General features: G+C 40.0%; 1 pseudogene; it reads left to right on the plus strand.

Moving 5' to 3' along the window:
• Positions 1-1,402: 1,402 nt before the first annotated feature.
• On the plus strand, positions 1,403-23,303 carry LOC110140985 (elongation factor 1-gamma pseudogene; annotated as a pseudogene).
• Positions 23,304-23,782: the final 479 nt, after the last annotated feature.

The following is a 23,782-nucleotide window of genomic DNA, read 5'->3' on the forward strand; positions in this document are numbered from 1 at the left end:
ATTATGGCTGATTCACATTGCTGTAGGGCAGAGGCCAACACAACTCTGTGAACATTTTTTTAAATAAATTTTTAAAAAACTGCTCCTAATTAAAATATCCTTATTCACTCTTTACCCACTTACACTTAATCCCTTTGTGTCTTCATCTGATATTTGTGGTTTTCATAAGACCTTCTTTATATTTGTCATAGAGGGAGATGAGTTGTTAGCAAAAAGAACAACTGACATTTATGGAGTTCTAGTTCTGATCCAGACATGCAAGCAATTTAATTTATTATCTTATCCTCTTCATAATCCCTTGATCGGGGATATATATCCCAAAATGCTAACTCTGTAGTCTAACTCCATGGGTTTGAATTCAAGCTCCACCACTTAAGATCTGTAAGACTTTGAATCAAGCACCTAAGCTTTCTATACTTCAATTTCCTTTTCTATAAAATGAGGATAACGATAGTACCTACCCCATTGTTAATAAACATTATTAAACATTAAAGTCTATTGCATGTAAAATGCTTGGAACAGGGCCCAACTCAACCAATTTTAATTACTGACATATTAATAATTTGACATTTGAAAAAACTATTTGACATATGAAAAAAACTAAGGCATGAAGAAATTTTATAACTTGCCCAGGTTACCTAGGTGTTGGTTATTGAAAGAGCAGCAGTTGGCCCTTTAATATATGTTGCCAGAAGGAATTAAGTAAGTAAACCATAAAACTTCAGAAAGGCAGTGAAGGAATCCAGCTGTGCAGTCAAGGCTAGACATTTAATGGTGCGGCACAGGAAGCGTTCAGAGAAGGATTACACATACAAACGGTAGGAAGCCTCTTTACGAGGCTTATTACCTGAGTTATCTCTCTCTTACCAAAAACTGGGAAAACAGAAAAACCCTCACACAGAGGGACACACAGAAGAACACATTTTTAGAAGCATTTGCAAGTACACACTTAGAATAACGCTGCACACTCAGAAATGCTAATTTGTACAAAAATGTGCAATACCAAACAGGAACAAAAAATAGCTCAATCTTATTCATACATTCGGAAAAGGAAATGGCAACCCACTCCAGTATTCTTGCCTGGAGAATCCCAGAGACGGAGGAGCCTGGTGGGCTGCCGTCTATGGGGTCGCACAGAGGCGGACTTAGCAGCAGCATTTATACATTCATCCATTCAAGACATACTTACTGAGTACCCACCATGTGCCAGATACAGTTCTAAGTGCTAGATAGAGCAGAGAAATAAGCCCCTGTCTTCATGGAGTTTACACTTAGAGGTACAATAAATACACAAACCGTTTGTGAGAATAAAGAGAATTATGGATAAGATGAAAAGAGTTCATGTGATATGACAAAATGTTCATTCGTTAAATGTCAAGGTGGAAACTGAGAATTCTCTGTAATGGATGAGTACAGCTGTTCTGAGCCAGAGCAGCGACAGTATCAGAACCGAGAAACAAATGGAGGACCTACATGGAACAAGGACCTCCACAAAAGGATCCAGACAGAGGTCATGTAAACGCACTTTCCTCAGCCACTCTTAGTAAGAAATGATCTGCTCTGAAATTATCAGTGTGAATGTCTGTGCTCGCCTTCTCAACAAGTCTTTTCTTGTCACTTTATAAAAGCTGGAATTAAAATAGCCCCTTCAGGTTTTATTGGATGGTGCTTGAACAGGACAGGGCTAATGGACAGGTACGGTTGCAGTGCTAAAGCCAGAAGAGATAAACCCCAATAAGCAGTCCCTTCTACACAGAGGGACTTGGGCCCTGTCATCCGTCACATCTTGTCAGTTTATCTTGCCCTTCCTCCTCGGCCTGTGCCATCTTTGACCTATGATTTGCACAAAGTATACTACAAAACCTGAAGTTCCCACATTACTATAAGAACCCAGAGGAAAGTTAGCTTATTTCTTCCTCCCTTTTAAGTCATCTTCCTGCTTGTCTTTTAAACTCCTGAGGTCAGAATCATGTTTCATGTATTGGGGTCCCACACAATGCCAGACAAACTTACACAGAGGAAGTTACATCTATAAAATGTAGTACTCTTTCTGCTTTAAAAAAAGAAAGTGATACAAACATTAGTTCAAAACGGCCCAAAGACCTAAAAGTAAGAGCTAAAATCATAAAGCTCTTGGAAGAAAACATGTCAAAGCTTCATGCTATTGGGTTTGGCAATGATTTCTTGACTGTGACACCAAAAGTACAAGTAACATAAGAAAAAATAGATAAATGGACACATCAAAATTTAAAACTTTTGTACAAGAATGATACTATCAACAGAGTGAATAGGCAAACACAGAATAGAAGAAAATATTTGCAAATCATATATCTGAAAAGGGGTTAATAACCAGAATATATTTTTAAAGTCCAACAATTCAACAACACAACAACAAACCTATTTGAAAATGGGAAAGGACTTGAAAAGACATTTCTCCAAAGTATCTATACAAATAGGCAGTAATCACATAAAAACATATTCAACACATTAGGGAACTTGAAATCAAAATCACAGTGAGATACCACTTCATACCCATTAGGATGACTGTGATTTTTAAAAAATAGAAAATAACAAGCAGTTTCAAGGATGTGGAGAAAATGAAACTTTTTTGTGCAATGGGTAGCAATATAAAATGGTGCAGCTAATATGAAAACTGGTACAGCAATTTCTTTAAAAAAAAAAATTAAACAGAATTACCAGTATCTCCACTTCTGAGCATATACACAAAAGAACTGACAGCAGGGACTCAAACAATTATTTATACACCTATATTCATAGTAGCATTATTCACAATAGCCAATAGGTAGAAGCAACATAAGTATCCAACCACAGATGAAAGGATAAACAGGATGTGGAACATACCTGCATACCACAAAATACTATTCAGCCTTTAAAAAAGAAGTTCTAAGACATGCTGCATCATGGATGGACCTTAAAGACATTACACTAAGTGAAATAAGCCAGCCATAAAAGGACAAATACAATGTGATTTCACTCATATGAGGTGCTGGAAGAGTTAAATTCATAGAGAAAATTGGTAACCCCCCAGGGGTTTACGGGGAAGAAATGTAGAGTTGTCATTTAACCGGTACAGGTCCAAGACTGCAAGATGAAAAAAAGTCCTGGAGATGCATGATGATGGTTGTGCAGAAATGTGAGTGTGCTTAATGTCACTGAACTGTACACTTAAAATAGTAAATTTATGTATATTTTACTATGTAAAAAAGAATTAAGAAGAAGATAAAGAAGCCGAAGAGGAAGGAACAGAAAAAAAAAGAGAGGAAGAAGCATAAAAGCATCAAGAACAATCACCATCTGTTTCACTATCTGGAAGAAAATTGGAAACATTTCCCCAAATGCCTCCATCATTCTGAGTGCTCCCTTCCTTTATTTATTATCATTTGTCTGTGACATGGTACTTCCTGGGTCAGAAAGATCCCCTGGAGGAGGAAATGGCAATCCACTCTAGTATTCTTGCCTGGAAAATTCCATGGACAGAGGAGTCTGGTGGGCGACAGTCCTTGGGGTCACAGAGTAAGTCAGGCATGACTGAGCACATAGACACACACACAAACACACACTTCCGCCAAAGAACTGGGATGAATATTAATTTGGAAGGATATTTATATTAAAGTTATTGGGATAAAAGGGTCAGTTAATCTTACACCTACATTTTTTTCTCCTCTCTCTCATTTTCTCTCTTTCCCCTTCATGCGCATACACGTGAAAGGGAAGCACACATGCATACACCCTTGCGCTTGATATTTTTCAGGTAGGTGTATAATTTTATTTACTTTGAACATAATCTAATAATACATTATTCCTAAAAATTCTGAAATAAGTGGGATTAATAATAAAGCTATTATTATAAACTCCTGCTAGAAAGGAACAATGCAGTTATCCTGTAGGTAGATCAAATCCCCATATATACATAGAAATTCCACAAAAGAGAAGCAAGGAAATGGGCAGTTTTATGAGGAAAGATGCTGTTAGAAATGAAGGACAATAAGGTTACCAGGGGCAAAAAACAGTGGCCTCTCAATTCTCTCCCTGGGGCTTTAAAAATTCCAAGTGTGGTGTATTTTTCAGACTGTTGCAATAAGAACAGATGATAGCTAAACAATCTGGACAAAAGCTGCGCCCAGTTATTTCTGTGGTCATTTGTGGTTTGTTATGACATTTTCCAGTCTACTTACAGATTCATGAAACAACCAAGCAAGGGTCTCTGTTGGATTTTCTGGAGGGCTTTCATTCAGACCGTAGGGGAGAAAAGTTTCTTTGGTCCCCTCACACCCAGCCATTGCAATACTGAGATCATGGTACTTTTCTCAAGGCCTTGTCACAAGTGAACTGTGGGACCAGCCCCTGTCCCAGTGTTTCATCTTACCATGGCCATCAGGGACCCACTGTGACTGATCACAGCGTGCCCCATGTTTGATTAGATCGTACCGAATCCTTGCTTGGGTATATGGCCAAAAGAGGTCAAACAAGGGTAAATTATTAATACCATAAGTTTAAATGTCCCACAGCCAACCACCTTCTGGGATCTGTTTTCAGATTCTGTCTGCATTATCCTGGGAAGCAGAGTAGAAACCAGAAAGCCTTTCCTCCTTCTGGGTCTTTCCTTAAAACATCAACAAGTGGAGGAAAAGTGATGTGAAAGTTGGTACTGCTTGCCCCATTTTACAGATGAAAAGTTTGATAATTGTAACAGTGAAGAAGACAACTTGGGAAACTTTGTGAAAACCCAGGACTCTGGCCTCGATCATGACCAAGACCAAATCCTAGCTCTGTCGCTCACTAGGTGTACAACCTTTGGCAAATCACTTAAACTCTCTGCCTCAGTTTTCTCATCTATAAGACATACATTATGTTAATAATACCTATTCCATCAAATGACTGTTGAAAGGAAAGTACTGAAGACAATGCCTGGCACATAGATAGTGCCAATTCAAGTTAACTGTTAGTATAAGTATTACGATTATCATGATCATTAAGAGACTTAAGCTCACTCTTAGCTATTGCAAAGCTCATATATTTCTGTATCTGTCAAGATGCTCTCAGTTATGTTACATTAACACCTAACTCCCCAAATCTCAGCGGCTTACCACAAAGGATGTTTCCTTATTCTTGCAACATGATCGTCAGAGTCAGCTGTGGCTCTCCTCTGCATCGTCTTTATTCTGCGACACAGGTAAATGAAGCGACACCCTTGGCACCCTGGCCTAGGATTGAGGGAAAAGAGAACAAAGTGAAGTCCCAACAGCTTTGGAAAGCTTCTGTCCAGGAACATCCATGTTTTACTTGCACTTATTTCCCACTGGCCCAAGCAAGCCCAGACTCAATCGTATAGAGAACTCTAATCCCCCATGTTGAGAGGAAGCAGAGTGGGTTAACAGTGATAGATCCATCACAGTGAAAGCTCTAAAGCTCTATGCCACTCTACCTTTCTGTGAGTTAAAGTTTATGATATTTCTTTTCTGTAAAGTTATATTTGTGATAATAAAGTTAAAAATTCCAAAAAGAGAGACAGTCTTGCCTGGAGAATCCCACGGACAGAGGAGCCTTGTGGGCTGCTGTCCATAGGGTTGCACAGAGTCGGGCACGACTGAAGTGACTTAGCATGTATGCACTGGAGAAGGAAATGGCAACCTACTCCAGTGTTCTTGCCTGGAGAATGCCAGGGATGGAGGAGCCTGGTGGGCTTCCATCTATGGGGTCGCAGAGTTCGACACGACTGAAGCGACTCAGCAGCAGCAGCAGGAAACTTGCTCTTTTTCTGTTGTTATTCTTTCCATAAATGTGTAGTGATGTCATATGCTGTCATGCAAAGAAGATGAAATAATAGAAGGCAACAGCAACATGTGTCTGCTGAAACCTTGAAACTCCCGTCCCCAGGACCACGGCTGCTTCATGAGCCCTACCTTCTTCATACCACAGGCTGACAGGTAGTTACTGCCTGAGAAAGATGTCAAAGCAACATTCTTCCATTAAATTTGCCCTGCCATTTCACCTTTCAGCAACATGACAGTCTTCCACAAGGAAACAGACTGGAAACACCATCAGTCCTATCTTTTGAGCCTCTATTTGTAAATAAACTCAGGAATCAGAATCGCAGTCTTTATCTCATGCATGAGATGAAAAAGTTTTGGCTATTTAGGGTCTCTTGTGATTCTCAGAATTATTTTGTATTGTGAAAAAAAAATGCCATTGGAATTCTGATTGGGGTTAAATGAATCCATAGATTTCTTTGTGTAATACAGACATTTTAATGATGATTCTTCCAACCTACAAGCATGGTATACATCTTTCCATCCATTTGTGTCTTCTTCAATTCTGTCATTAATGCCTAATGGATTTTAGATGGTTAAACTTATTCTTAGGTGTTTTATTATTTTTGATAAACTGTAAATCCCATTGTTTTGTTCATTTCCCTTTCTGATAGCTCATTATTAGTCTATACAAATATAGCAGATTTCTGTAAATAAACTGTATATCTCAAAACTTTACTGAATTCATTTATTAGTTCTAACTGTTCTTTTGTGAAGTCTGGATGGAATTTTCTATATATAGTATTATGCTATCTGCTAATAGCAACAGTTTTACTTTTCCCTTTTCAATTTGAATGGCTTTTACTTCTTTTTCTTGCCTAACTGCTGTGAAGTCCTAGTCAACAAAAACGACAAGAATGGGCATCCTCGGCTTGTTTCTAGAAAGAGGAAACACTTTTTACCATTGAGTATGATGTTAGCTGTGGGTTTGCCTGGATGAAACTGGAGGGTATTATGTTAACTGAAATAAATCAGACAGAGAAAAATAAATATGCATACTTTTACTTATATGTGGACTCTAAAAAACAAAACAAATGAACAAGAAAACACAACGGAAACAAACTCACAGATACAGAGACCAAATAGGTGGTTCCCAAAGGGGAGAGAGGTGGAAAGATGGATGAAATAAGTGAAGGGGATTAAGAGGTACAAACTTCCAGCTATAATATAGATAAGCCATGAGGATATAATATAAAAAGGGGATATAGTCAATAGTACTGTAACAACTGAGTTTTGTGATGGATGATAAATCCTCTTACTGAGGTGATCATTTCATAATATATAAAAATATTAAACCACTACATTATACACCTGAAATATTGTATACTAATTATTACTCAATTTAAAGATAAAAAGAAAAATAATAATAAATTTTATTTAAAATAAAGTAAGCAAGGTGTTGTGAGGGCCAATAAATGGGGTGATCAAGGAAGGCTTCTTGGAGGTGGCTTCATTTGAGCATGAAAGGAAGAGACAGCCACTTGAAGAGAAATGGTAGAAGAGAATCTGAGCAGAGGGAACCTCAAGCATGATCCTCTGAGGACAGAACAAGCTGGCTTAAGGATAGAAGTCGAGCTAAGGGATCTAGAATGTTGTGACCCAGAGAAAAAGGAGTAAAGTCAGAAATATGAGCAATCCCAGAACATTTTCTTCACTTACCCCCATTACTAATGATAGTGTGGATCTCCAAAGACCCTTTTGTACCTGCTTCGAACGTTGTTTCTTAGGCTCTCTAAGCTCCTTAGGAGATGACTAAGAGACAACTCTACACATGGACATCACCAGATGGTCAACATCGAAATCAGATTGATTATATTCTTCACAGCCAAAGATGGAGAAGCTCTATACATTCAGAAAAAACAAGACCAGGAGCTGACTATGGCTCAGATCATTAATTCCTTATTGCAAAATTCAGACTTAAATTGAAGAAAGAGAGAAAAACCACTAGACCTTTCAGGTATGACCTAAATCAAATCCCCTATGACTATACAGTGGAAGTGACAAATAGATTCAAGGAATTAGATCTGATAGAGTGCCTGAAGAACTATGGGTGGAGGTTCATGACATTGTATAGAAGGCAGTGAAAGAGAACATCCCCAACAAAAAAGAAATACAAAAAGGCAAAATGGCTGTCTGAAGAGGCCTTACAAATAGCTGAGAAAAGAAGAGAAACTAAAGGCAAAGCAGAAAAGGAAGGATATAACCCTCTGAATGCAGAGTTCCAAAGAATAGCAAGGAGAGATAAGAAAGCCTTCCTCAGTGATCAGTGCAAAGAAATAGAGGAAAGACTGGAGATCTCTACAAGAAATTAGAGATACCAAGGGAACTTGCAAAGATGGGCACAATAAGAGAGAGAAATGGTATGGACTTAACAGAAGCAGAGGATATTAAGAAAAGGTGGCAAGAATATACAGAACTATACAAAAAAAGATCTCAATGGCCCAGATAACCACGATAGTGTGATCATCACCTAGAGCCAGACATCCTGGAATACGAAGTCAAGTGAGCCTTAGGAAGCATCACTACAAAAAAAGCTGGTGGAGGTGATGGAATTCCAGTAGAGCTATTTCAAATCCTAAAAGACAATGCTGTGAAAGTGCTGCACTCAATATGCCAGTGAATTTGGAAAACTCAGCCGTGGCCACAGGACTGTAAAAGGTCAGTTTTCATTCCAATCCCAAAGAAAGGCAATGCCAAAGAATGTTCAATCTATCACACAATTGCGTTCATCTCACAGGCTAGCAAAACAATGCTCAAAATTCTCGAGAGGCTTCAACAGTATGTGAATCAAGAATTTTCAGATGTTCAAGCTGCATTTGGAAGAGGCAGAGGAACCAGATATCAAAATGCCAACATCCGTTGGATCATCGAAAAAGCAAGAGAGTTCCAGAAAAACATCTATTTCTGCTTTATTGACTACATCAAAGCCTTTGACTGTGTGGATCACAACAAACTGTGGAAAATTCTTAAAGAGATGGGAATAGTAGACCACCTGATCTGCCTCCTGAGAAATCTGCATGCAAGTCAAGAAGCAACAGTTAGAACTGGACATGGAACAACAGACTGGTTCCAAATTGGGAAAGGAGCATGTCAACGCTGTATATTGTTACTCTGCTTATTTAACTTCTATTCAGAGTACTATCATATGGAATACCAGGCTGGATGAAGCACAAGTTGGTATCAAGATTGCTGGGAGAAATATCAATAACCTCACATATGCAGATGACACCACTCTTATGGCAGAAAGTGAAGAGGAACTGAGGAGACTCTTAATGAAAGTGAAAGAGGAGAGTGAAAAAGCTGGCTTAAAACTCAACATTCAAAAAATTAAGATCATGGTATCTGGTCCCATTACTTCATGGCAAATAGATGGGGAAAGAGTGGAAACACTGAGAGACTTAATTTTCTTGGACTCCAAAATCACTGCAGATAGTGACTGCAGCCATGAAATTTAAAGACGCTTGCTCTTTGGAAGAAAAGCTGTGACCAACCAAGACAGCATATTAAAAAGCTGAGACATTACTTTGCCAACAAAGGCCTGTCTAGTCAAAGCTATGGTTTTTCCAGTAGTCATGTACAGATGTGAGAGCTGGACCATAAAGAAAGTTGAGCGCCAAAAATTTATGTTTTGGAACTGTGGTATTGGAGAAAATTCTTGAGAGAAACTTTGACTTGAAGGAGATCCAACCAGTCCATCCTCAAGGAAATCAGTCCTGAATATTCACTGGAAGGAGTGATGCTGAAGCTGAAGCTCCAATACTTTGGCCAACTGATGCAAAGAGCTGACTTCTTGGAAAACATCCTGATGCTGAGTAAGATTGAAGGCAGGAGGAGAAGGGGGTGACAGAGGATGAGATGGTTAGATGGCATCATCGACTCGATGCACATGAGTTTGAGCAAGGTCTGGGAGTTGGTGATCGACAGAGAGGTCTGGCATGCTGCAGTCCATGGGGTCGCAAAGAGTGGGACATGACTGAACGAATGAACAGAACTTAAGCTCCTTCTCATTATTCAGAATTATTATTCTGCTGCTGAGAGCAGCAGAAGTATCATTTCTTCAAAATGGGGTTTCCTGGACATATGTGCGCACGCACGCACACACACACACACACACACACACACACACTCACACACCAGCAACCATCTCAAACACCCTGTCTTGTTTTACATCCTTGATAGCATTTATCACAATCTGACTTTTTTTTTAGTTAACTGTCAGCCTCCACCACCACCACCACCCTCCTGCCCCCTACTGCCACTAGAATGCAAGATATACGAGAACAAGTAATTTTCTCTCTTATTCCACACTCCCTGTGTGCCACATGACCCATGCTTGGCACATGAAAGGCGCTCAAAAGTATTTCATGAAAATCTTCTGTCATTTTTCTCTTGGAAACAGGCTCTGAGTCAGAGATGTGTGCTCAGGAAATTAATAGGGAGTGGTCTTGGGTAAAATGTGTAATAGGGTGAGGGGAACAGAAATAGAGAGAGGGATGAATTGAACCCCCAGATGCAGTTGAGCTAGCATGGACCTTCAGAGAGGCTCCTGATACAGACAGAACAGGGCTCAGCCTCATAGTTTGACATGGTCCAGTCACAGTAAATGGGTTGCACCTAGGGAGGGGTTGGGGATTAATTCAGGGCAAGGCAGCTTCCTTCAGCCAAGGACAAGATCTGAAGAAGCCCTCAACTGTAAGCTATTAGCAGCCAAAACTTGGGGCAAGTGGTGAGTTGAAAGTTTCGGTTCTGAAGGGGGAAATCTAGCACCTCATGATACCCAGCGTACTTAAAGAACAAATGATGAATGAATGCATTCTTACTAATAAAACATATGCTAAAGGGACTCTAATCTAGTTAGAGACCATACCCAATACAGTCTTATCAACCCTATTTGGGGCACATCCTTTTACACATTTTAACAACATTGTATGTAAAATATATATATGTACATGTGACCCCCAAATTCCTTCTATCCTTGAAGATTTTTAAGTTCATTTATGTCACAAATAGCTGTAGCCCATTTCTGTTATCTTAAATAATTGTAGCTCTTAAGTATGAAAAAAAAAAGCCTTCTATAGGCAGATCACAAGCATTTTCATGATGATTTTAGTCAGGAAACGAACTGTTTAAGGTTTTATACCTCCACCAGCAAAAAAGGTCCTGTAGATATTCATAAATTTTTTAGATTTGTTTTATTCAGTGTCTCTTTATTATTTCACTGCCTTTAGCCATAATGAAAATCAAGTTGATTCTCCAATCCCTCTGTTTTCTCTTATTTGTGAATATTTTGTATTGTTCTTTCTGGCGTGTTATATAGTTGAAAATAATAACAGTAATACTAAACTGGAAAAAAATTCATCTGCTGAAGAGTATGGCAGGTAAATATAGGGAGATAATAATAAAAGAGTCATTTCACTAGAAACGTTCAGGTCTCAGGGAATGAGATATGAGAAACAGTTTTGTATCATGTTTTAGAGAGTTGTTTTCATGCTCAAGCTCAATGCACTAACAGAGGAATTTATTACAAAAATGACCCAATATTAATAGCTTCTCTTCTTATAAACCTCTCTTTAAAAAATATCAGTGACCCAGAAAGCCCACTACTGGGCTTATACCCTGAGAAAACCATAATTGAAAAAGACACAGGTACCCCCATATTCATAGCAGCACTATTTACAATAGTTAGGACATGGAAGCAACATAGATGTCCATCAGCAGATGAATATATAAAGAAGTTGTGATATATACATACAGTGGAATATTACTCAGTCAAAAAAAGGACTGCATTTGAGTCAGTTCTAGTGAGGTGGATGAACCAAGAATCTGTTATACAAAGTGAAGTAAGTTAGAAAGAGAAAAACAAATCTCATATATTAATGCATATATATGGAATCTAGAAAAGGGTACTGATGAACATATTTGCAGGGCAGAAATAGAGACAAAGACAAAAAAAAAAAACAGACTTTGAACACAGTGGGGGAAGGAGAGGGTGGGACGAACTGACAGCGTAGCCCTGACACATATACACTGCCACGTGTAAAATAGATAGCGCGTGGAAAGCTGCTATATGGGCACAGGGAACTCAACCTGGGGCTCTGTGACAACGCAGAGGTGGGCCTGGGAGGCGGTGGGGAGGAGGTTGAGGAGGGAGGGGGCACACGTGTAGTTATGGCTGATTCACGTTGCTGTGTGGCAGAAGCCAGCACAATATTATAGAGCAATTATCCTCCAATTAAAAATAAATTTAGGAAAAAAATACCAATGTGGAGCAGAGTAACTAGACAGCACAAGGAATTATTTTCATTTTCAAGTTGGAAAATCAGTGTCCCTACTGTATGAATATACCTGATATCCTCCTCTACTCACACCACATGATGCCAAGCACTGGGTCTCTGACTGGACAGAGACTCTGAAGTCATCCAAACATGGGACTAGGAAGGTGAAAACCATGTGAGCAAGTCAAAAACAGGAAGAGGGCAGTCCTGAGTAACTCTCTTAGTAGCAGGTCTGTTTGCCTGAGTCAGATGGCGCATGGTACATGGGTGGCTTGACCTGGTTTAAAACATCAAGAAACAGAGTGGACACTGACTATAAAATTGACCACCTTAAAATCACTGCTAAAGATACAACTTGTGTCATGAACTGTAGTGACGAGTTGTAGGAGAGAAAATGGCTTACTTGTGGCTAAAGGAATGTTTTTCAGGCAAATGCATTTTCATTCTGTGCCATGGCTGAACATGCAGACTAGCTGATGGGTCTCAACACAGCATCATAAAATCCTTAAGCCAGCCTCCACTTCCAGTGATTAACTTCATCACATTCATCCATCAATATGGCTGGGTACCCACTGAACTGAACCTGTACACTGTCATTATTAGAAGTTTGTTAAAAATAATAAATACATGGAAGAGAAAGAAAATGTGAAGTGGGAAGAAAGAGAAAGAAATTTGATTGAGGAAGCTTACTGAATTTGATGACACACAACTTGGAAGCAATGAGCTCCTAGCTCTGACACCCACATAAATATGAGAATTCTTTCAGCAAGTTTCTTTACAGAGGTGGAGTTAAGTTATCTCCTGCACCGTGTGTGTTTAAGTGTAAGGGAAGGCTCACCACTAGAGAATACTTATATTCCACTTACTGAATAATGTCAGAGGTACCACATTTTGAGCTTTGTGCCTTTGAGGAGATACTAAAAGAATGAGCAGGTCAGGTAACAGTGATAATCCTTTTCTCCCTCCCTTTTTGTCTCTGCCTCTTTTTGGCTTTGTTATGGACAGATGCTGGCTCCAAAAAGGAAACTTCTTGATGAGCTGAGCTAATTATCACCTTCTGTGAGTGAAGGATGGGGAAGGGCGCAGAGCCAGAGAGACTGAAATGACATGCTCAGAAGATAGAGGGGACAGAGCTGGGTTTAGAATTAGGGTCTCCTGCCACCAGTATAAGGACTATCGCCTGCTTTGATTCTTCTGCAAGTTTCTGTTTCCATACAGGTGATTTATGTAGATGCATGAAGGACATAAAATGATAGTACATCAAACTCAGTGCCGTATTTAAGTAATTCTCAGTGGGTTAGATCATGGACGGTCAACCTGGTAGAAGTTGGATATGGTACGAAAAAATCAATAACAGTGTTAGAACTGAAAATCCTACAAGCCTCTATATTTTGTGTCTTATAAACCACATGAAGAACAGCTGGACAAAAGCTTCTTGACTAGCGGGAGCATGCAGAAGCTGAATTCTTTATTTCTTTTCTTAACAGGAGTAAGAAAAAGAGTTGAATCAATTTCCCCTTTTCTTACCCAAGGACATATTAGACTCTTCAGTGGGGCATGTTTGGGGTGTTCATCAGAAGTGGGCATAGGTTCAAAACAGCAGGTTAAAGCCTGGTTCTGATACAGTTAAGGTCCGGGGTTAGAATGTTCTTAAAGTTTCAGTTTATTTATTAAGCAAAGGCTTCGCTTCTTTGTTTGTAGCTGACTGTACCCCCAATGTGTATATATAGAAAGAGAACAATGTAAAACTATTGCCACTGTGCAGCAAAGAGCCAGAAGCATTTAGCTTTTCTAAGGAAGCTCCATATCACTTCTGCATGTGGAGGAGCACAGTACTTTGATTAGAACCATTATAGAATAAAATCTGCAATTCTCACCTTGACCTGAAGGCTGGGATCTGCCTGACTTTCCTTATCGCTCTCCTCCTTGCTCATGCTGCACCAGCCATGCTTGTTTTCTATCACTCAAACTCCCAAATTATTGTCCCAAGGCCTTTACATTTAATTTACCCTCTCCCCCTTCCCCAGATTTTTCAGACGATTACATTGCTTTGTAAGTTAGATATTAGCTTAAATAACATTCCTCAAAGAGGTCTTTCTTGACTAGGTAATCTAAAATGAACTGTTCCAATCATTTCTCCGTTTTCTTTGCTTCAAAGCACCATGTAAATTATTTGTGTGTTTACTTATTATCCTCCCAGTAAACTTTATGATGGAGTAGTAAATGGCAATCTACTCCAGTATTTTGCCTAGAAAATTCCATGGACAGAGGAGACTAGTGGGCTATAGTCCATGTGGTTGCAAGAGGCAGACATGACTGAGCACTCACATATACATAAGCTTCATGAATAAAGACAGGAACCTTATTTCTATTTTCACTTCTCTAGTCCTAGTCTCGGCAGAGTAGAGAGTCCATAGCCATTCATTTAAAACTGTATTGTATAACTGATTCCATAAGTCAACTGACATGGCAGTAATTCCCACTCCTTATTCATCCATCCAGGGACACAAAATATGTGGTAGCAACCAGAGAGATCACAGACCTAGGTATCAGTAGATATCAAGAGTGCTTAAAAATGTAAGATAAATAAATCATCTACAAAAGCCTTCTCTGCCAGGCTATACACATATTCTCTAAGCCTCACTAAAACTCTTTGGGATGAGCATTTTTTACTATTCACCCCATTTTACAAATGAGAAAAACAAGGTAGGTTTTTAAAAACTTGCTCTGCATGTTTAGTAGATGTCCGAGACCAGATATGAACCCAGGCATAGTATTCTTGGTGGAGAAGGCAACGGCACCCCACTCCAGTACTCTTCCTGGAAAATCCCACGGACGGAGGAGCCTGGTAGGCTGAGGTCCATGAGGTCTCGAAGAATTGGACACGATTGAGCGACTTCAATTTCACTTTTCACTTTCATGCATTGGAGAAGGAAGTGGCAACCCACTCCAGTGTTCTTGCCTGGAGAATCCCAGGGATGGGGGAGCCTGGTGGGCTGCCATCTATGGGGTCACACAGGGTCAGACACAACTGAAGTGACTTAGGAGCAGCAGCAGCATAGTATTCTTTCCTGGAAAATTTCATGGACAGAGGAACCTGGCATGCTATGGAGTTGCAAAGAGTCTGACACAACTGAGCGTGCACACACACACACACACACACACACACACAATCTGATTGCACTCTTAAGAACTATCTTTACTGTGTGTCCTCATTTGTGCTTCAGTTTCAGTACTCCATCAATTTTCCCTAATTCTAAAGCAACTGGAACTTCATTTACTAGACTGTGAAGAGCAGACTTTTCAGAAAATACTCTAAACCATTCTGGAGGTCATCACTTTTTTCTCCTTCTTAACGCCATAAAAGCAAATATTTTATCTCAGCTGCCTGAAGTCTGGAATAGGAGTTTTACCATGGAAGGCAAATATTTTTAAACTTTTATTTGCCACTCTCTGCTGTGATTAGTTCATTTAATAGTAATCTGCATCCTTGTTTAAACTAACTCATGACACAGGAAAATAACCTGCTGAAAAGAGACAAAGGAGAGGAAAAAAAAACAGAATCAAGCTTTATTTCTTAACTTTAGAGTTCTGCTTTGATAGTACAAACCAAGGAATCAACTTAGAAATGTGAAAAATCCTTGCAGGTCAAGTGTCTATACTGTTCAAACTTTCAAATCTTGCTTCATGACTTGGTTTGTTCCCTGTCTTGTATGTAAGTCATTTTCAGAGTGAGTAAGGGAGTCGAGAGGTAGGTAATTTGTTTCCTCTTTATATTTTAAAGAGTGCATTACTGGTTGTGCTTGTGAAACATTTTTTAATTGGGATCTTCAACCAAGCTTATCAAAATGCCAGGTTATGCCTGGGTGGCGCGTATATAAAGCTTCCCACTGGAGAAATTAAGCTGTCTCAAAGTCTCTTTGGAGGGAGTTACTCTTCTAAGTGCTGGATTTAAGGTCTGGGAGATTGGATTTCGTGTTTATCGGAGCAAATAAAAATAAAATTTCAGTCTCCTAATAAATCTAAAGGAAATCCTTGGGCTACATATTGTTCCCCGTTAAGCAGGCATTCTGTGTGAAATGTTTTATTGTAGAATGAATCAATAAATACCTTGCAGGAACTAAAATAGTATATATACTTACATAATTCCCCATAGCTTTGAAACTTCTTTTTCTTTACAAATATAATTATTTTTAAAAATCAAATAAAAAGCATCTCTGGTGTATTATTAAACATACCAAGAAATCCAAAATAAATGACTAGAAGAATGGCCTAATTTTATTTGATAGTTCACAGAATGAAATAAAGGCTCAAATTAATTTTCAACCAGAACGGTTTTTATTAACCTGCAAACCCTGGTTAATCTCAATGGGAATCTCTTTTTAAGGTAAGAGTCTGAAGTTCAGCTTGAAGATGGCTGAAAACTTTTGTATACAGAGTTGTCTATGTAAGAATTATTATCACATCCATTCTCCCAGTCTGCAGATGCAACAGCTAAAGAGGGAAGGGGTAGAATGGAGAAATAACAAGAAGAAAGGAAAGAGAAAAGAAACAAAAAGAAGAAAGATGAATAGAGAAAAATCACATTTGCCTTTGCCAAATGGCTAAAAACATTTTGGTTTGGGACCTTTTTTATCTGCAAAATGGTAAACAGCCTTTGGATTTGAAATATTTGTGCTTGATAATCACGCATTTCTGAAAGATAGTCTCTGCAAATATTTCAGGCTTAAGGGTATAAGGAAACACATACCATACGCTTTAGAAGACCGTATATACAGCCTTGTTTATTTCTTTCAGACTTGAAGTATCTTCACCATATTCAAAATATTATTCAAAGAGTTCTCAAAATGTTTGGGATTGTCCTTGCATGTGCTAATAGGTCAGAACACTGGCCACAGCAAGTGTTTAAAAACCTAGATAATTAATTCTATCCTCGTTACATAGATTAAGTTAATAAAGCTTCTGAGTCTAGATTCAGGGAAACATGACTACAGTTTAAACTTTAACTTGTCTGCAAACTGTACTCCCCAGAATATTAGGCCATGTGATATCAGTCAGTTTTTTAGGGGGAAAAAGTTATATGATCAATTAAGTTTGAAAAAGATTGGTTTTCAACAAAATGCAAATCTAATCACATGGCTCTTCATGAAGGAAATATTTATGCCAAGTTTCCCAAATGTGTTTGTGCAGAGAATGTCCCAGGACTAGTGACCAATGGAATGTTTAGGACACATTAGTCTAAACCAAGGCCCTCCTTCACTTCTTTCACTGAACAATTTCTATTCTCTTCCAGGGGAAATGAGGTAGCTGCAAGATAATGAGACAAGCTTCAGTGTACTCAAAAGTAGATGTTTTAAGAGGAAACAAAAGTCTGTTTTTCAACTTATTTTAACATTTTGATAACCCTCAGAATTCAAGAGGTAGCTGATATTATTCCCACTGAAATAGAAAACCCAGATCCTGGAAAGGTATCATTGTACAATATCAAAATGAACCATACTTCAAGTCTGGGCCATGGAAACTACTTGCTACATGGCCCTAGGTAGTAAGTTCTGATCATCTCTGAGCCTATATATTTTCCTCTCTAATGTGAAGATAACAAACCTCATAACATCTTAAGGGGTTTAAACAAAATACTCTATGCCTCAGAGCTGACACAGCATTAAAGTAGGTTCTTTTTCCCTTTTTCCTTCCTCACACTCTTGAAACCCAGTGAATATAGCATCACCATTTAGCTCAAAAAAAAAAAAAAAGAAGAAAGAAAAAAAAAAATACACCCTTGAGAAACTCTTTTTGGCATTGCAGTCTGGGTGGAGCGGATACACAGGTTTGATTCCACTCACAGATGATGAAGCTTCTAGACTGTGCCTCCTGAGACCCCACCCCTTTTGGAAAGGCCTCCTGTCAAAAAATAAGGAGATCAATCTCATCCCAAAGGTCAACGTTGTTTGTCACCTCCTGTCTAGACAATTGCAACGCTCACGACCTGGATCTCCCACGGGGAGCCGTCCGCTGACAGCCGATGACCCAGACGTGACAGCATGCTTTGTCGTTAGGTCAGCCTGAGGCAAGCCCAGCACACCCAGGCAGACGCTCAGCCCTGGCTGATGTTTTACATCAAGTCCAATTTACGATCTGAACTCTGAATTAAATCACTAGGCAGTGATGATGAGCACGGATTGCTGGAAGACCTTTCCATCCCTCATGGCCTGCTGATAACTTGTTGGACACAGAGGCATCGGGACACAAAACAGATCTCTCTTCATTCAGGTCTGTTTTCAATTCAAGTAACTGAGCCCACGTGTTCTAGTTAACCGTGCACGTGTGCCAGGGCCAAGAGGGGTTTGCGTGCAGTTCTGCCTCCCTGGACCAGAGCTCAGGGTTCAGGACATCTCAAAGGATTAAAGAAGTAAACTGAACACAGAGGAAAAAAAATCATGGCTAAAAGTAGCATTCTTCCCCCATTCCAGCCCTTTCTCCAGGTCACTTTCTTGAATTGCTTATAATTCAAAATACATTCCTGCCTACAAATCCTGAAGTTGCCACACTAGCTTTTCTAGGAGGGAAGGTATCATCAACATTTTCTATCAGCCTTTTTTATAACCAACATTTCTAGTCCATTCATTTAAAAAGAAAAAGTCACTGGCAAGAAGTTGGGAGAAAGTGCATTTATGTAACATAACCTTGCCCCCAATATGGTCTTGGTCAGTGGGGCACAGTTCAGTTCAGTTCAGTCATTCAGTCATGTCCCACTCTTTGTGACTCCATGGACTACAGCATGCTACGCTTCCCTGTCCATTACCAACTCCCAGAGCTTGCTACAACTTATGTGCATCGAGTCGGTGATGCCATCCAACCATCTCATCCTCTTCTCCTCCTGCCTTCAATATTTCCCAGCTTCAGGATGTTTTCCAAGAAGTCAGTTCTTTGTATCAGGTAGCCAAACTATTGGAGTTTCAGCTTCAGCATCAGTCCTTCCAATGAATATTCAGGACTGATTTCCTTGAGGATTGACTGGTTGGATCTCCTTAGAGTCCAAGAGACTCTCAAGAGTCTTCTCCAATACCACAGCTCAAAAGCATCAATTCTTCAGTGCTCAATTTTCTTTATAGTCCAGCTCTTACATCCATACATGAGCACTGGAAAAACCATAGCTTTGACCAAATGGACCTTTGTCAGCAAAGTAATGTCTCTGCTTTTTAATATGCTGTCTAGGTTGGTCATAGCTTTTCTTCCAAAGAGCAAGCATCTTTGAATTTCATGGCTGCAGTCACCATCTGCAGTGTGATTCTGGAGCCCAAGAAAATAAAGTCTCTCACTGTTTCCATTTTTTCCCCATCTATTTGCCATGAACTGATGGGACCTGATGCCATGATCTTAGTTTTTTGAATGTTGAGTTTTAAGCCAAACTTTTCACTCTCCTCTTTCACTTTCATCAAGAGGCTCTTTAGTTATTCTTTGCTTTCTGCCATAGGGTGGTGTCATCTGCATATCTGAGGTTATTGATATTTCTCCCGGCAATCCTGATCCTAGCTTGTGCTTCATCCAGACCAGCATTTCACATGATGTACCCTGCATATAAATTAAATAAGCAGGGTGACAATATACAGGCTTGACGTACTCCTTTCCCAATTTGGAACCAGTCTATTGTTCCATGTCCAGTTCTAGTGGGCCTCTTAAAAGAAACTTGGTCCTTTCAGGGATTCAACTTCTATTACCTTGAGCAAGATTTAAGCAAATCAACCGTCCCTATGCCTTTTGAAGACAGGAGGTTAATCTTCCTATCACTTATCAATTTGTCAAAAATATGACTTTTGTCATGTTGTCATGTACATGGCTGTGAGAAACATCAGCAAAAGAAAAAAAAAAAGAAAAAACCTATGTGGAAAGTAAGAAAGAAAACTCAGTGGAATCAGGAGATTAAAGAGGAGCAGAACACTCTTTCCCAGAAAAGCCAGAAATGAGGGTGTATGACAGAGAAAAATGGAGAACCTTGATATTGAATTACCCTGTCTGCACCACCACCCTATCAGTCAGCACAGAGAACTGAAAGAACACAGAGGCATAAGCTAGATCCTGTATCCTGCCATACACTGCACAAGCTTAGAGTCCTCAGAGGCTATGGCAAGGGCCATTTTAAAGAAAATTTCATAAACAAATTATGCCCCATTTTTACCTAAGCAATACTCCAGTGTTTCATTGACTTAATACAGCTTCTGATAATCCTTTGTTCTGCACTCTCTTCTCTCTCAACTCAGAACAAGATAGAACATTCTATATAAGAACCTTTGAGACAATTTTAAGATTCCAATTAAACATATAGAGTCCTTATGGGATCAGAGAGATTTGATTTCAAGTATTCCAGACACACACCTCTTTCCAGATCTGGATTATTAGCAGGAACTTGCATATTAGTGCCTAGGCATTCTTTCACCCTCTAGTTTCTCCTTGGATAAAACTCAAGGAGGTTAGGAGGTTTCCACATAGTTCTCTTTCCGGTCAATCTGTCATTCTTGGTGCATCACCCTCACTTTCCGAAAATGACACCAAACTCAGCCAGATTCTTCCAAGAAGAGATTATGTCACTCCTTAATCCTATGCTGCTGCTTAAGCAACCCAAACAAACTCCCTTCCCACTGGAGAAGTAATGTACCCCCAGTTCTCTCTGTAGACCAAGGAGAGGATTGTGGATTTCTTGGCTTGTTCTTCATTGGTACAATCACAGAAACAAACAAGAGTGATTTCTTTTTTACTAGATGAACATTCTGTTCTGAGTGACACCCTCTCATTGTGCTGCACACACTTAAACTGTTGTCTCTTCAATATTTCTCTGTCTTTATGCATTTCCTTCCCCTAGGGGTCTCATTCATTCCTGACTGCTGAAGAGTTCTGAGGCAGGGCACCTGGGCCAATGACATTAGAAGAAAAGGAAGACAGAAATAAAGAGTAACAATTCAGTTGGGCAATCATCTTAATTGACCAAAAACACAGATGAAGCTAAGCGAGCAAGTGCAAATTATATGCAATTTATATATAAGTCCCAGACATCTACCCTATAGTTTCTGGTACTTCCATGAGAGTTCAGGGCATTAAAGAAGAAGAATCACTTCATTCATAAGAAATTGATTTGCCTAAAACCTTTTTCTTCTCTGTGTGTGTGTGTGTGTGTGTGTGTGTGTGTGTGTGTGTGTTAGTACGTGAGTGTGTGTGTTGGCTTTATTTGAGGTACAAGAATGATGAAATCAAAGTTCCCAAAGTTGTTGTACTATAGAATTATATGCGGAAACTTTCAGAAAATTTCCACACTGAAACAAACTACTTTGTTCTTCATAGCCTTCAGAGAGAAGTTTTAACTGGATTTGGATACATGGTATGATTTTGCCCCATTAAGATCACAGAGTGGAAGTGTACTATGAAAAAAATCTTAAAAGGAGAAATACTGCACTAAGAGATACATGTTTATTGATAACTCTTGATATTCTCTTTTCAAAGAAAATTATATTTTAAAAATTATTAATTTAATAAGCATTTATAGAGTACCTGATGGCATATACAAAACCCCCAAAATAAGTGAAACATCCTTCCTTGATATAGGAACTTTAGTATATAGTTGAGATAAGACAAGAGATAAACCTATATTGTAAAATTTTTATATATGTGTTCCTTTTGATATTCAAAATAACTCTGTGAATTATACAGAATAAGCGCTCATTCTTATTTAATGTGAAAAAAAGTTGAGGCTAAGAGAGCTTAAATGATTTGCAGTGCCCCTTTCTCTGCGGAATCACCACGGCGGCTGGGACCCTGGACACGTACCCTGAAAACCGGAGGGCCTTCAAGGCCCTCATTGCCGCTCAGTACAGCGGGGCTCAGGCCCGCGTGCTCTCCGCACCACCCCACTTCCATTTTGGCCAAACCAACCGCACCCCCGAATTTCTCCGTAAATTTCCTGCTGGCAAGGTTCCAGCCTTTGAGGGTGACGATGGATTCTGTGTGTTCGAGAGCAACGCCATTGCCTACTATGTGAGCAACGAGGAGCTGCGGGGAAGTACTGTACAGACAGCAGCGCAGGTGGCGCAGTGGGTGAGCTTTGCTGATAGCGACGCAGTGCCACCAGCCAGCACCTGGGTGTCCCTACCCTGGGCATCAGGCACCACAACAAGCAGGCCACAGAGAATGCAAAGGAAGAGGTGAGGCGAATTCTGGGGCTGCTGGATGCTCACTTGAAGACGAGGACTTTTCTGGTGGGCGAACGCATGACGCTGGCTGACATCACAGTTTTCTGCACCCTGTTGTGGCTTTATAAACAGGTTCTGGAGCCTTCTTTCTGCCAGGCCATCCCTAACACCAACCGCTGGTTCCTCACCTGCATTAACCAGCCCCAGTTCCGGGCTGTCTTGGGAGAGGTGAAACTCTGTGAGAAAATGGCCCAGTTTGATGCTAAAAAGTTTGCAGAGAGCCAGCCTAAAAAGTACACCCCATGGAAGAAGAAAGGTTCTCGAGAAGAGAAGCCGAAGCCCCAGGCGGAGCGGAAGAAGGGCAAAGAGGAGAAGAAGGCGGCCGCCCCTGCTCCTGAAGAGAAGCTGGATGAATGTGAGCAGGCGCTGGCTGCCGAGCCGAAGGCCAAGGATCCCTTTGCCCATCTGCCCAAGAGTACCTTTGTGTTGGATGAATTTTAGCGCAAGTACTCCAACGAGGATACTCTCTCCGTGGCGCTGCCGTACTTTTGGGATCACTTTGATAAGGATGGCTGGTCCCTGTGGTACTCTGAGTATCGCTTCCCTGAAGAGCTCACCCAGACCTTCATGAGTTGCAACCTCATCACTGGAATGTTCCAGCGATTGGACAAACTGAGGAAGAATGCCTTTGCCAGTGTCATTCTCTTTGGAACCAACAATAGCAGTTCCATTTCTGGTGTCTGGGTCTTTCGAGGCCAGGAGCTTGCTTTTCCGCTGAGTCCAGATTGGCAGGTGGACTACGAGTCATACACATGGCAGAAACTGGATCCCAGCAGTGAGGAGACCCAGACTCTGGTTCGAGAGTACTTTGCTGGGAAGGGGCTTTCCAGCATGTGGGCAAAGCCTTCAATCAGGGCAAGATCTTCAAGTGAACACCTCTTGCCACCGCCCAGCCGCCTGCACCTGCCCTTCGGGGAGAATGGGGGTCATTAAAGAAAACTGAACATTGAAAAAAAAAATGATTTGCACCAAGACCGCACAATGGTAATAAAAGTCAAAATCCAGACTCAACACTCAGTTATCTGACACCAAATCCCCTACAAGTCATTGCCGAAAGGGAGTTATGTGCAGAGTATTACTGGTATTCTTTCTTGTTGAGGAGATGAGAAATGATGTTATGGAGGTATTCGATGTGATTATTGAGGGATGGCAGAGTTTTGACAGGCACAATGGACACAGAGGAAATTATAAGCTGAAGGAAATCATTTTAAAGAGAGCAAAAGGTAAGGAGGCAGGAACAAGTGCACATTTGAGAAATGGTAAGTGGTTCAGTTTGGCTGGAGTACAAGTTATGTAAAGGACAGCAGTGGGAGATTAGGCTGGAAATTTGGGTTGGAATCAGGTCATGGAGTGCCTCGAATGCCTTGCAAATGAACATGAACACTTTTGGCTGGCAAGAGAGAATTACTGAAGGCTTTTGAATAGAAGAATGATAAAT

This window comes from Odocoileus virginianus, chromosome 18 (assembly GCF_023699985.2).
Source record: "Odocoileus virginianus isolate 20LAN1187 ecotype Illinois chromosome 18, Ovbor_1.2, whole genome shotgun sequence".
NCBI lineage: Eukaryota > Metazoa > Chordata > Mammalia > Artiodactyla > Cervidae > Odocoileus > Odocoileus virginianus.